The following is a 14,923-nucleotide window of genomic DNA, read 5'->3' as shown; positions in this document are numbered from 1 at the left end:
TAGGATAAACAATGAATTGTGTGCTTCATCTGAAATACATTATTTTACAACACAGTATTCAGAAATATCTTTTGCCACAGACCAAAAAAAGACTTTGGAAAGAATGTAATATATTACTCCTTAAAAACTAGTGTTTTTTTTTTCTATGCAGGTTTGCTACAAAGAGCAGATTGAAAAAAAAATGCCTTCTATTCTGCCATTTTATAAAATATGTCTCAGCAAATAGTCATAAATCTGTCAGATATTGCAACCCAGTTTGGTATTATATACTAGGAAAATGAACTCAATAGCAATATAATCTTACTTTCCAATATAACTGAACTTGGGGAAAATATCTCAGGAAGAATGCAGGCATACAGAGCAAATAAAAATCTAAGTACCGCAGATATAAAGTTTATGATGGCATATACAACTTTGGATATTGGTGCTTTTCTTTTATTAATTCCAACGCAAACCCTCAATCATACGCTTCTTTTTAATTTGGTTTAGCACTTTTTTCTTTTCTCTAAGGAAAGTGAAATTATATTTTATTACCTTTGATCTATTTTGTGTTTGTTTAGGTTTATCTTCCCATTTGAAATATTATAGGGGCTCTAGTTAGATGTTAGCCTATTTATGAAACACTTTTTTTCTCAGTGTTGATTCACTGGTCTCCATATCACAGAGATTTATTGATATCACTTTGCTGCAAATCAGAGAGTGTCTCTTCATTTATCAAATGGGAATTTTAATTGGAAGGTGAACAGCATTGGCTCAAATTGTTGCTTGAAATGTTGGAGGGTTTCAGCTAGTTACCTGCCTTTCTTCAATGAGAAGACAGACAAATATACTTAGCCAATTCAATTTGACCACTCACCAGATTTTTAAAGGAGCATCCTTACGTGTTGCAGAGAGCATGCTGGCTTTGGGTTTTTCTCACCTCTTTGGAAAACGATCATCACGTGATTAACCAAAAGGAAATGAAGTTGATTGTGTGCGTTTTTTAATATCTTTGGCATTCAATTGCTATATACAAATGTGAAAGTTTGAAGGTGCAGAGAGCTGATAGGAAAAAAAAATGCTTCATTGAAAATATGGGTTTGGAGATCTATAGATGCCCTGGACCACAAGAACGGTGAACATGAGGGTCCCAGAACACATTAAGTCTGAAACATCTCTGAAGGCAAAAATAACAAAACTGAAGCTGTCCTACTTTGAGCAAATCGTAAGAGACTCTTTGGAAAACAATAAAATACCGGGAAAAAATACCAAATGGGAGATGGATTGTCACAAAATCAACCTTAGGCATGAGTCTATAAGAACTGAGCAGGGCTGCTGATAACAGGATATTGTGGAAGTCACTCATTCATAGGGTCACCAGGAGTTGGAGCCAATTCAATAGCATGCAACCCATCGTCATCACTTATGAATATTCCACTTTTTCTCCCTCAGTCTCTATGCTCCACTCAGAGTCAATTTCTTTCAATTACATAAAGTCAACCCTCTATCTATGCACAATACTTCATAATATTGCACTCTTTGCATAGGTCATTGTTGTCTATCCACTTATCTCCCTCTATGTCCTCCTTCTTAAGATCAAAAATCAAATAGGCTCTCCATAAAGCCTTGATCAGATGCCCTAATTCAGACTCCCAGGATATGGTGCTTCCCCTACCCTGGCCTCGTGGCATTATAATATAATTCTTTGTTTAATGATCTGCCTTTCCAAAAGTCCCAGAAAGAAACAATAGCTGCCTTGTTCAGTGTTAAATCCTATAGTGCATGTTACAAATTTCACCAATGGGAAGCATTTTAGCTGGAGGGGAGGGCATAATAGAAGTCATGCATTATGGAGATATATAGGAAGTGCTGAGAAATAAAAAGAATCTTAGGTTTTCTGGACAGAAAGATCTTAATAGATGAGGTGTAAAATTTACCTTAGGGTTAGAATATAGCATATCCTAAATGCCAATATACACATTTTGAACTTAAATCTATAAGCAGTGGGATACTATTGACTATCATCACACTGGAAAATGTGCTCTGAAATTCAAGAACTAAGATCATAAACATGCTACATTTTGAAGGGTACATGGATATAGGATGGAAAAAATTAAAAACTACATCTAAAGCAAAAATGCATTAATATTTAGGTTAATATTAATATTTAAGAGGCAGAGGAAATTAACATCAATGAGGCACCAAGTATGTGACAGGTATTTTGTAATATATTGTCTCCTTAATGCTCACTACTTCTTTTTAGAACAATTCAGTACATATTTCTTTTTATTATGGAAAACTGAGGTGGAGGGGAACGTTAGCTTCAACAACGTCAAGTGTAGGGCTCTGTTCTTCCTTCTCTTTAAATGACTTGAACACACCCTAGAGGAGGTTACAGAACAGTCCCTCAATGTTTTTATAGATTCAATGTTAACAAATGTGTTGATTTCATGCAGTCCCCAGTAATCATAAAGGTAGGTAAGATGGAGTTTTTCCCCCTCATTTATAAAATACTAGAGGCCCAGTGCATGGATTCGTGCACCGGTGGGGTCCCTTGGCCTGGCTGTGGGGATTAGGCCCAAACCGGCAGTCCGACATCCCCCAAGGGGTCTCGGATTGTGAGAGGGTGCAGGCCAGGCCAAGAGACCCCTTTGGTGCAAGAATCTGTGCATCGGGCCTCTAGTATGCATATAAGATCTTTGGTTAATCTCTTTCTGCCATCCCCCCTCCCCACTTCCCTCTGAGATCCATCAGTCTGTTCTGTGCCTGTGCATTGAGTGTCTGCCCCCTGGGGGTCAGTGCGTGTCATTGCTACCAGTTGAACATTCACTTAGGCTTTTATATATATAGATGGGTAATACATGTCTTGGCTCATGCAACCACAACAAAATACCATAGACTGGGTGACTTCACATAAATTTATTTTCTCCCAGTTCTGGAGGCTGAAAGTCTGAGATTAGGGTTCTGGTCCAAGGTCAGTTCTGGTGAAGGCTTTTTTATGGGCTTCGCCCCATGAAGGAGAGGACACCTTCTCAATGAATGCTCATCTGGCCTTTCCTCCTTGCATGCATGTGACCTCACTCTTATGACCTCATCTAACCCTAATTACCTTCCTAAAACCTCTCCTCAAAATACTATCACATTGGGGGTTAAGGTTTCAGCATATAAATTGGGGTAGGAGGATACAAACATTCTGTCTAAAATAATATATAAAATTGCATGGAACTTATCTAAAGATACTGTACTGGTTTGGATAGTATATCCCAAATCCACGTTCATCCCAGAACCTTACAATGTGATCTTATTTGGACATGTGGTCATAAAGATGTAATTAGTTGAGATATGGTCCTACTGGAATAGGATGGACCCTAATCCAATATAACTAGTGTCCTTTTAAGAAGAGCAGAAGAGACACAGAGGCAGGCATCCACACAGAGAAGGAATGTGCAACAGAGGCAGAGCTTGGAGGGATGCTAACACCAGAAGATATGAGAAAGGTATGGGACAGATTCCCCCCCATGAGCCTCTAGAGAGACCATGACCTTAATGGCACCTTGACTTCAAACTTCCAGCCTCCAGAAATGTGTGAGAATAAGTGCCTCAGTTGTAAGTCATCATCCAGATTGTGGTAATTTGTTACAGCAGCCTTAGTAAAACTAATGTAGACACAACTGGTTGGACTCTTAATTCTGACCTTACATTTGATACCTTTCAATATATTGGCATGGCGTATATTAAAAATATGTGGATGGTTTGCCATAAAATAAACAGGGATAATGTCAATTCCTATTTTTGTTATCTCTGCTCTTTACATCTCTATCCTTGTACTGACTATAAAATTCATATACAATAGCTACCATTTTAACTCATGATGGCTATTGGATCTAAAGTGGAAAATTTTTTTTCCTAAGATGAAGAATCCAATTAAATAGTTTAAAATAGAAAATTAAACACAATTTCTTCCCTACTAAGCTCCAGCTATTGGCTATTTTAACATTAAGTGTCTTTAACGAGTGCCAATTTCCACCCATAATGTCAATAGCATAAGGATTCTTAAAATTAGAAAAGTAAAGAGCAACAAAATCAACACCCTTATTTATATGTTCTAAATTCTAAGCACTTGCTGGTAGCTTGACATATTTTCTTCTTGGTATGCAGTGGAAGGAGGAAATAGAATCCTAGCGTTTCATTAACCCTTCCTTTAGCCTTCTAAGATATGTCAGGACATGATAATGGAATTGTAAAACCACCACTTTTTCTATATGTTTGTATTTCTGAAACTTTCTGAAATGTTTAGGAGCTCAAATTTAATTCTGACCACTCACCCCCAAAAGGTAATGAATCTGAGTGGATGGTGCGGTCAGGAGTTTGTTGGAACTCTCTGTACTTCCTACTCAATTTTTCTAATAAACTCAAGCTGCTGCCCAAAATAAGTAGTCTATTATTTTTTTTCCAAAAAGTACTAAATCTCAGGATACCTGGGTCCCACTACAGAGTAATTAAATCTTACTTCTCAAGGTGGGACCCCCAAATCAGTAGCACTATTTTATTTTTATGGGGGTACACTTCCTTGTTACACATGCATTTTGGGGGAGATACCAGTACACGCCTTCAACAATATTTGCAACATGTAAATAAAAACCAGGACCAGGAGGGTTCTAAATTCAAATAGATGGTCAAGACCAGGAGTTAACAAGAGTCTCAGCTCTGCAGATCTGTGTCGTAGAACTTTGTCCGCTATGGGAGCCTCTGAACAGGGAAAGTGGCTCAGATGAATGGGGATTTGTATAATTCGTATGAACTGTCAAGTGTAAGTAAGGTGGATGCCTGATTTTGAAGACATTTTATGAAAAAAAAATTGAAATATCTCAATAATTTTATTAATGATATTTTTGAGATGAACATATTTTGAATATAATGAGTTAAATAAAACAATTAAAATTCACTTTGTCTATGTCTTTGTGCTTGTTTAATGTGGCTACTAGCAAAGTTGAAATGACACCCGTGGCTTGCATTATGGTCCATTTTGGTTGGACATCATTGTCCTAGAGCAATGGTTCTCAACCTGCCTAATGCCGCGACCCTTTAATACAGTTCCTCATGTTGTGATCCAACCATAACATTATTTTCGTTGCTACTTCATAACTGTAATTTTGCTACTGTTATGAATCGTAATGTAAATATCAGGTATGCGGGATGTATTTTCATTGTTACAAGTTGAACATAATGAAAGCATTGTGATTACTCACAAAAACAATATGTAATTATATATGTGTTTTCCGATGGTCTTAGGCGACCCCTGTGAAAGGGTCGTTCGACCCCCCAAAGGGGTCGCAACCCACAGGTTGAGAACCGCTGTCCTAGAGGCTTATTGTCAAGTCATTCATTTGACTCATCTGAGGGTCCGAAGTGAAAAGAGAGTCAGTCTGGTCATGCTAGCAAATGTTATTATTAATAAAAAAGGAAACGTGCTTTTTTTTTCTCAGAAAAAAAAAAAGCCTTTCCCCATGACTTGGTGATAAAAGAACCTGCATGTGGGGTGGGCGGGCTCTGAAGCACGAACATGCTGAAGGCTGGGCGCACATTCTTATCCCCATTTTACAGATGCAGAAGCTGCGCCTCAGGAAGGTGGAATGACTCCCATGTAGACACAAGGACGCAAAACTAAATCCCGCAGCAGATTATCAAAATAAAATCTCTTATTCTTTTCTGTATTATCTTTGTTTTTCTAATTCATGGATATTCCCCACCCATTGTATTGAATGCCTACTGAAGGACTTGTATGGTAGAACTAATACAGAGACTACGGTACTCAGAGAGAAGAGACCATAAACTATGTAAAGCTGACCTGTAAAAATAGAGCCTATGGATATGGGAGTGGCTACCTGGATGTACTTCTTTTCTCTGGTTTCTTCTGCAAATGCATATGAAATTTTGAAAACTTCGGGGGGAGTATAAAGCCAGGGGCATTGGACTGGAAATCAGTGGCTCTGGATTCCCTCCCAACTACAGACACTTTATCTTCCTGGCCTCAAGCTTACTATCTATAACTAGAGCTGTATGAAGCTCTAAGTTCACACATGTTTGTAGTCACCTTGAATGCTATCATTCACCTCCTTTACAGTTGGATTTCATTATGTCAGATGGGATGACTTTGACATCTAGATTTATTTCATTACTAGAGGCCCAGTGCACGAATTCGTGCACGGGTGGGGTCCCTCTGGATGGCCTGAGGGGATTGGGCCGAAACCCACAGTCCAACACCACCTGCAGCTTCTACCTGCGCTCCCGCTCATCCCAGTCCCACTGTGCCTGCTGCGGGCTCGCACCCAATCAGTCCTTTTTGGGAGAGGCTCGTGCTGCTGCAGCAGCGCTTGCCAACCATGAGCCCTGCCTCTGGCACCCTCCCAAGGGGAGTGGCCTGTGGGATCAGACTGAAAACGGCTCTCCGACATTCCCCGAGGGATTCCAGATTGCAAGAGGGTGCAGGCCAGGCTGAAGGACCCCACTGGTGCATGATTGGGCCAGGGAAGGATCACAGAAGGGCTCCAGGGCGTGTCCAGCCTGTCTCCCTCATTTCCAATCAGCTGGACCCCAGCAGCAAGCTAACCTACCGGTTGGAGCATCTGCCCACTGGTGGTCATTGCACATCATAGTGACTGTTTGACCAGTTGACTGTCTGCCCCCTGGTGGTCAGTGCATGTCGTAGCGAGCAGTTGAGCAGCTTTAGCATATCATTCGCATATTATGCTTTGATTGGTTTTTGGTTGTTCTGCATTTCAGTCTATTTGCATATTACCCTTTTATTATATAGGATTGTTATATAGGATAGTGGTTTGAACAAGTTCCTATAAAATCAAAGCCTGAAATATATTGTAGTTTCTGTGAATGTGTCACCATTTTCTCCCCATTCTAAAGAAACAGTTAAGTATCATTGGAATAAAAGTGGCAGTTTAATTCATACTGAAAAAAATATCTAACTTACAAAATTTTAATGCATTATCGATTTCTCTGCACATTTTCACAATTGGCTGTAGAAGGAAAATCGCCAGTGACAGAAGCAAAATAGTCACAAAATATATGTGAGAATATAGGGAACCAGTGTTCTTCAAGTCAAGAAAAATTCAAATGCAATTTTTTTAAAATTGGGATTTGGGTAGAGAAGTCATCCAGCCTCAACATTGTGATACATAAGTGAAGAAAACTGACCTTGAAATTTCCAGTCACAGATGACATAAAAACAATAATAAAGAAAAATATCTATCATCGCCCCTTTCTTTCCTTACGTGTGAAATATTTCTTAAAATATTAGAAAATGGCTGCCTAGTGTTTTATCACATGCTATGATAAATTAATTATCCATTAATTTATAAATAAAAATCTTATGATGCTCCTCCTTTTAATTCCCTGCTATTAAAAAATTACTGGAAGGTCTTTTATAGATATACTTATCCATATTCAGGGTAGCTTCTTAAACTGAATTCCTAAGTAACAAAATGGATTTTAAAAAACAGTTATCCTGTATAATAAAAACATAGTTTGCAAATTGTCCCCTCGACTGGGTGTTCATCAGGGAGTTCAACCAGGGGGCAGGGCCAGATGGGGGAAGGGAGGGAGGCCCTGGATGGCTGGAAGGAAGGGAGTACCAGTCTTGGCAGCTGGCAGCTACCAGCAGCTGCTAGGGACCCTACCAGTGCACGAATTTTGTGCACCGGGCCTCTAGTTTAAGAATAGAATCCCTCCACATTCTATCAGTGAAGAGATCTGCCTTTTACAAAATAAACTGTTGAATAAACCATTAGGGGACAGAATCTTCATGGAAACATGGAGAGTCAAGCTTCCACATTCCCATTTGTGTCTGAGAACTGAACTCCTGCCACAATGCCACGTAGGGAAAATGAGGAAGGGGAAAGAATGTCTGGAAAAAGAGAGTGGAAGGTCTTGCTTGTGGAGGTGTGGGATGACCTGAGAATGGAAGAAGTTAAGGGAAATGGCCAAGTTAAGGGAGGATTTTTGATTAAGTGGCTGCTTTGGACAGCTTCTCCCTCCTATTTATGATTGAATCGTAGTTGATATTTTTTGTCTACAAACTAGTGGATTTCTATTTCCTCTTTGATCGATGAAGAACTGAGGACTTAGAAAAGTCAGTGGTCAAATGGACAGTGTCAATAATTCAGGCCAGACCACTACTTGCCCACTTTGATGGCAAAGGTTCAGTGCTTTGTAATGGAACACTCTGCCTTACTCTTCTTACTTTACTGTAAATTCATAATTGTCAGGAACCAAAATGAATACCCATTTACAATGCCCACAATTTTTAACACACTACTTAGCATCTAATAAATGCAAGTTACTCTTATCTCTAAGTGCTTGCTCTGTACTCTAGCCCCCTTCTCTTATTACAGTATTCCATCCTTATAAAAATATTGTTTGGTATATTTACTGTTATACTATAAATCAAGACACCGTGAGTTCAAAATAAAAGTCATATGATCTTGCTTACATAGCTGGGTACGAACAGAAACTAATATTTATCCTGTTATGCTGTGAGGTCTCCCAAGAACTAATCAGTAAATGTGTTTTAATTATTTTAATTTTTATCTTTACTGTTCAAAGTATGACAGATGTCCCCCCTTTTTTCCCATTGACTCCTCTAGCCTATCTTCCCCCCACCCCAGGCCTTCACCACCCTATTGTCTGTGTCCATGGGTTGTGCATATATGCATACAAGTTCTTTGTGAATCTCTTCCCACCCTCCTACCCTCCCCTTCCTTCCCTCTGAGATTGCACACTCTGCTCTACGCTTCCAGATCTCTGGAGACACCATGGTGATGGGGAAGCCCAAGAGGTAGCACTAAGGAAACTCATCTTTCAAAGAGCCTTTTAAAATTGCAACTTATTTCTTTAAAAAAAAGCACAAAACACCTTTTACATCTGATGCCTGTTTGATAGAATGAAAGTTAAATATACCAGAGAAGGAATTCATTGTAAACCTAATATGTGCCAGTGACTAGACCCCAGACCACCATTTCTTTTTGCTAATTAACCTCATCTAAATGCATAGCAAGCTAGCAGAAGATAAGTGGCTTGCCAAGAATCACACTGCTTTCCAATACTGAAGGTAATATTCAAACTCAAAATCGACTAATTCCTAGGCCAGCATTCTTTTAGCTTTCCTATTTGCGCGGTGATAACATCAGGAAAAGTTACGACTATTGCCAATGGTCTTACTTGTCTCTCCCCTTGCAAAGTGCGAGTGTCCTGGTTTTAAAGCCATGGGAAGAGAGCAGATAGGAATGGTGCCGTCACTGGGCATCAGCCTTCCCCAACAGGAAGAGGTTTATTCGCAATGAGTGTTTGATTCTTGACATCCATCTGCCACAGGGAAGCCCCGCATTAATAAAGAAATGAAGATCTGTTACTTGCCTGGAGGCTTAAGTGGTTAATATAGAAGTCATTATTTTATGGAGAAAGAAATGTTCGCTTCGACCAGTTCATCACGTTTATATATCTAAAGGACACACTGTGTTGGCACCCAAGGGCGAAGTGAAATGGTCCCGCGAAGGAGGAAAAATGCCACTGCAATTTGAAAGGGATAAATCAAGCAAATTGTTCTACAAGCTATTAAATTTGAGAGCTGGGTTTCTGATTGGGGAATAATTCAGAATATCTAAGATAATCCAGCAGAAGAGGGAGCACAGCCCTTGTGCCCTTTGATTCTGTTTACCGGTATTAGAGTGTCCCGCAATCAGCAAGTGCTGGCTTCAACCAAGGGTCTGCAAACAAAGAGAGACCCGTGTGCTTCAGCGCGGAGAGTCAACACAGAACCCAACATATTAATTCAGGAGATGCAACCTGACACACCAGAGGCAACACAGATGTGCTTTGTTGACCTACTCAAGGTTGGCCTATTCAATATTTTTTAAATGCATACTTTGCTAATAAATTTTTAAAAAATATTTCATCAAATGAACTTGAATGGCCAACTTATTTTTTCAAATCTAGCCTCCAATCCAGAGTTTTCCATTGGGAGGAAGCTAAGAGTAGCACCTTAGCTATTTTGTTTTTCTTTTATTGCTTTTTTTAAAAAAAACTGTGTGTTCACTTACCATCCCTAATTTAATTACCACTTACCAGTTAATTATTTCTAGAGTAAATCTGAGGTATGAAGAAGGGGTCAAAGTATAATTCAAAGTACACATGAGCTATTGTAATTTTTATTTAGAACTTTTTTAGTTTGGTTAATATTCAAACACTGGTTCTTATGAAGGTGAATTCCTTAGCATTTCCATAGCCCACCGGCAGAATCCCAACTGCATTTGCTCAGATGGCTGCTTATTCCTCCCACAGATAGACCCCCAGGCCTGTCACCTTCCTCATCCACAGAGTGTGCTTAAGCTTGGTCCATGTCAAGGTGAGGCAGATCTGGCTCATGAAAAAGCCCCCTAAAGTGACTAAAGGTTTGTAGTGGAGCTCACCCTCAAGGGGCCCCCTTCCTCTCTTTGTTGTTGTTCTTCTTCCACAACTTAGAGTTTTCTCTTCTCACCTTTAGCATGTTTTTCATAGATGTTTGAGATGCATAACTTGGCTCTCACATCTGAGCTAAGTTGTTCTCAGAAGATCACCCCCCGCCCTCCAACTTGGCCTGGAAGAAGAGGGAACACAATAATAATTTTCTCTAATTTTGGTCCCAGCGAAGGGGTGCTGCTCTAACAGATACTAAAATAGTGGACATTGCCATGAGGTAGAGTGATGGGGAGAGACTAGGAGTTTCTCATAAAAACCAGGATTGCCTTAAAGGGACAGATGCTTAAGGGCCACCCTGGTTAGGCTTGTCAAAATGTGGGAGAAAACATCCTCTCTAATCTCCATCCTTCATTAATATAAATAATAGCACCTAATACTGAGCAACTTTTCCATATTAGGCATCGTTTTAATTAAGCACTCTATATAAAGGGACTAATTTAACACTCAAGATGAACTTGGAGAAGTAGGCATGGCCATTATACCCATTCTATAAATACGAAAACTGAGGTTTTGCGAATTTGAGTGAATCAGTGAAGGCTATTAGGTTACTAAGCAACAGAGTGGGTGATTTAATCTGTAGCTAACTCATCTCAAGATGTTGCTCAGAATCACTTTCCTGTACTGTTTCTTGCCTCCCAACACCCATTGATGATCATCTCATATTTGCAATTAGTTTATGTTCTAGGCAATAAAACTAATATATAGTGAGATACTACTTTTAACAAAAGACATTTTATTAAGAGCCTTTAAGATTATCTTATTTAATCAGCATAAACTGAGACTAAGTATTATTATTATTCCCAATTTATAGCTGAGGAACAAAGGCTAAGAGAGATGCAACAGTTTGCGGGTGTTAAGAGAATTATTAGGTGGTGGACCCACAGCTTGGAGCCTGGCATTCTGATTGCATAGCTCCTCACAGCTATTCTTGACTGCCTCCTCCTAGCACGCGGAGAATTTACCAATTTAGGACAGTAGGTACAATGAGCTCTTCTACCGTACCTAAGAAAATTTAAGAGTCTATTAAGATGTAGTGAATATATCAGTTTTATTTCAAGCTTTAGTTCAATTATATGAGAGCTGGTTATATAAGAAATGGAAATCTTTATTGGACTACTGAGGGCAAGGTGAAAAGTATATTTCAGTAGATCGTCTATATATAAATATATGTATGTCTACATGATGAACTGGTTTAATAAGTTTTATGATAATCATTATTGTAACACATGGCATTATCCTATATCATATGATAAAACATTATGTTGGAATGCTTTATGTTATTGCAGCTAACTCTTCCAGAACAACAGGACATCATATTAGCGGGCGAATTAGAATTGCATTAATTGTTCAGTGAATGCCTGCCTCTTGCATAATAACTGACATTTCGTAACTTAGACATATTCATTTTGCTGCCAGAGTAACCTTGAAAAATATACATATAATACCCAATATGTCCTTGTGGCAGATGCTGCTGGTTGCCGACTCTACAACCATTTCCCTCCTCATTCCTTACCAGCAGAAACTGATGTGAGTCAGGAGCCAATTAGAAAAACATCCTAGGAAGGCAGGTATGAATCACGGTTGGTATAACACATACACCATTCTTTCTTGAAGCTAGGGGTGGCCGAATGACACAGCTTGGGTCAGTAGCAGGAAGGTAATATCTTATATGAGGATTTCTGAGGCAGACTGTCCTTTCATCTTGGCAAGAAAACACATGCATGAGAAAAGGTCACCCGTGAGATCTCTGTCCTCTTTTTCTGTTTTGAACATATTTGAGAACATAATGTAAGTGAGTGAGCATCTTTCTGATTTCTAGGCAACAGCCTACGCATGACAGCCCCAACGGAGCATGGAAGAGTAATGTGGCAGAAGGGCCCAGGCCCTTGACTAAGCTACCTCATGCATTTGGAGCCATCCAACCCCTTCTTTCTTGGTTTATGGTAAGTTCATTATCTCTACAGATTTATTCATCATTGTCCTAGCGTACTGTTACCTGCAGAGGAATGCTCTGACACACCCACCCTAACTGAGGGAAGCAGAATAATCAATAGCTCCTCAAGATGTCCAGATCCCAGAACCTACCAAAACCATTCATTATTTTGCATATAAAAAGGGGCTTTATAGATGAAGTTAAGGTGAAGGACCTTGATATAGGAGAGGATCTTAGATAGTCTAGGTGAGCTCAAACTAAGCGTGAATCCTTAAAAAGCAAAGAATCTGCTACAGGCTACAATCGGAGGGAGATGTGATTAAAGAAGAAAGGTCGGAGAGATCCAGTGTTGCTGGCTTGGAAGATGGAGGAAGAGGTCCGGGAGCCAAGGAGTGTGCACAGCCTGTAGAAGCTGGACTAAGTAAGGAATGAGATTCTTCCCTTGAGAACACAGGAAGTAGCACTGCCTTACCACCACCTGGATTTTAACCTGATGAGACTCACTGGGTTTTGTGGTTCCAACCTATCAAACTGTAAGATACCGTGTGTTGTTTTGAGCCACCAAGTTGGTGGATATGGGTTACCACAGCAAACAGAACACCTAACAGATTTACTAATGCTTCATAGTTTCTCCTAGGAAAAAATACATCAGGATGGTAAACAAAGAGGATGAGGGTTGATAACTCTACATGGGTGGTCACAGGATCATCTTCAGAATTGGAAAAGTAACCATCACTCTCCTAATCAATGGAAAGGGATCTGTAGAGGATATCTATAACTTTTATATATGTATTGGTTTCAGAGAGGAAAGGAGAAGGAGAGAACGATAGAAACACCAATGATGAGAGAGAATCATCGATTGGCTGCTTCCTGCAGACCCTACACTGGAGATGGAGTCTCCAACCTGGGCATGTGCCCCTGACCGGGAATCAAACCATGACCTCCTGGTTCATAGGTCGATGCCCAACTACTGAGCCTCACCAGCAGGGCAGGATAGCTATGCCTAGTAATAACCATTTGCAAAGGCTACACAAAAATATTAACTTTCAAATAAGAGTCTCTCAAAAACACCAGTGTCAAAGACAGCTTTTGCACTCAGCAAAATCATGGGAAATTAACATTAGTAAGGCGGACAATCTGAAGACTGGTAAACGTATCTTAAACATTCATGACAGCATTAATAAACTTAATCCTTGAGAACAGTGTGGGTTCAAGAGCACATCAATCATAGAATTTTATTCTGGCTGTATATGATAGAGCTGCCCCAACTGGCAACACTATTTCTTCTCTATGCCTCAGTTTCTTTATCTGTGAAATAGGTGGTTGTTACTTGCAAGGGTGCAGTTATGGCTAAAATAATGGATATAGAGTAGTTGACATATAGTAGCTCTGTTACCTAAAATTCTTCTCTTAAGCTATGACAAAAGCATCTGAACTCTATTCCCCAATTAGATCCAAAGAGAGGGCCATTAGATAAACAGATAAAAACAAAAATCTTCTGTTTTATGGATAGATAGGGATCTTGCTCTCTCCTCACAAAACTCCCCTATTGGTTCTGAGTAATTAAAAAAAAAACTGTCCTAAAAAACAGAAATGCTAATTAACCTTTATAATCCTGATTTCTTGAATTTACAGAGTGTAGCCTTTGGAGAATACAAAGATGTGTTCTATAGTACAAAGCCATTTATGCTAGCTAAAACTGACTCCTCATAAGGGGGTCATGGGGGTCTTTCTACATGACAAATTTTTGATAATTTAGAAGACAAGCAATGCTATGTCACAATGTGCAGATACAAACACCCACAGTCCTTCCCTTTGTTAAACTTTTGATGATTAAGAAGATAGTCAAGTGCGTGAAACATAGAGAAACGTTTCAGCCTAATTAAATGGGTAAAAATAAATGTAATGATAACCCTGAGTCATCTTGAAAACACAACATATAGGTGGAGATTATTACAAATTAGGTGCCAAAAGAGATATTCATAGCTATTTACTGCCTTTTGAAATAGGGGCAGGCTCCCATTCTTAATTAGTTCTTTTTTTTTTTAATTGGTGGGTTCTTTTTTTCCTGCTTTCTTTTTTAAAAACATGACTTTCAATTTTGATTGGGAGTTTATTCTTAATTATTTTTGCCTTTTTAACTCTCACTCCTCTCTACTATAGGAATATCTGCTAGTCATCATTTATCTCCCTTGCTAAGCTGACGTCACTTACTTTTATGCCACCACTCAAAATAATCACACTACCTTTGACTATAAAGCAAGAACACTCAGGCTCTGAGAGAGGCTGGGCCATTCTCATGAAGCCCATTGACAAATCGAATCCTCGGCAGCCTATTCCTCTTACGTTGCTGGGTCGTGCAAATGCGTCGAAGCAGAGCTGTCCATAGGTCATTCAGTCTTTTTCGTACCAAACACTGAGAGAGATTCCACGGCCTCAGACTGAGTCAGCTGCTCTCCTTATGAAAAGTCACAGCTACCTGGT

The sequence above is a fragment of the Myotis davidii genome, unplaced genomic scaffold (genome assembly GCF_000327345.1).
Source record: "Myotis davidii unplaced genomic scaffold, ASM32734v1 scaffold590, whole genome shotgun sequence".
NCBI classification, from domain to species: Eukaryota; Metazoa; Chordata; class Mammalia; order Chiroptera; family Vespertilionidae; genus Myotis; species Myotis davidii.
This window is presented reverse-complemented; position numbering follows the sequence as displayed.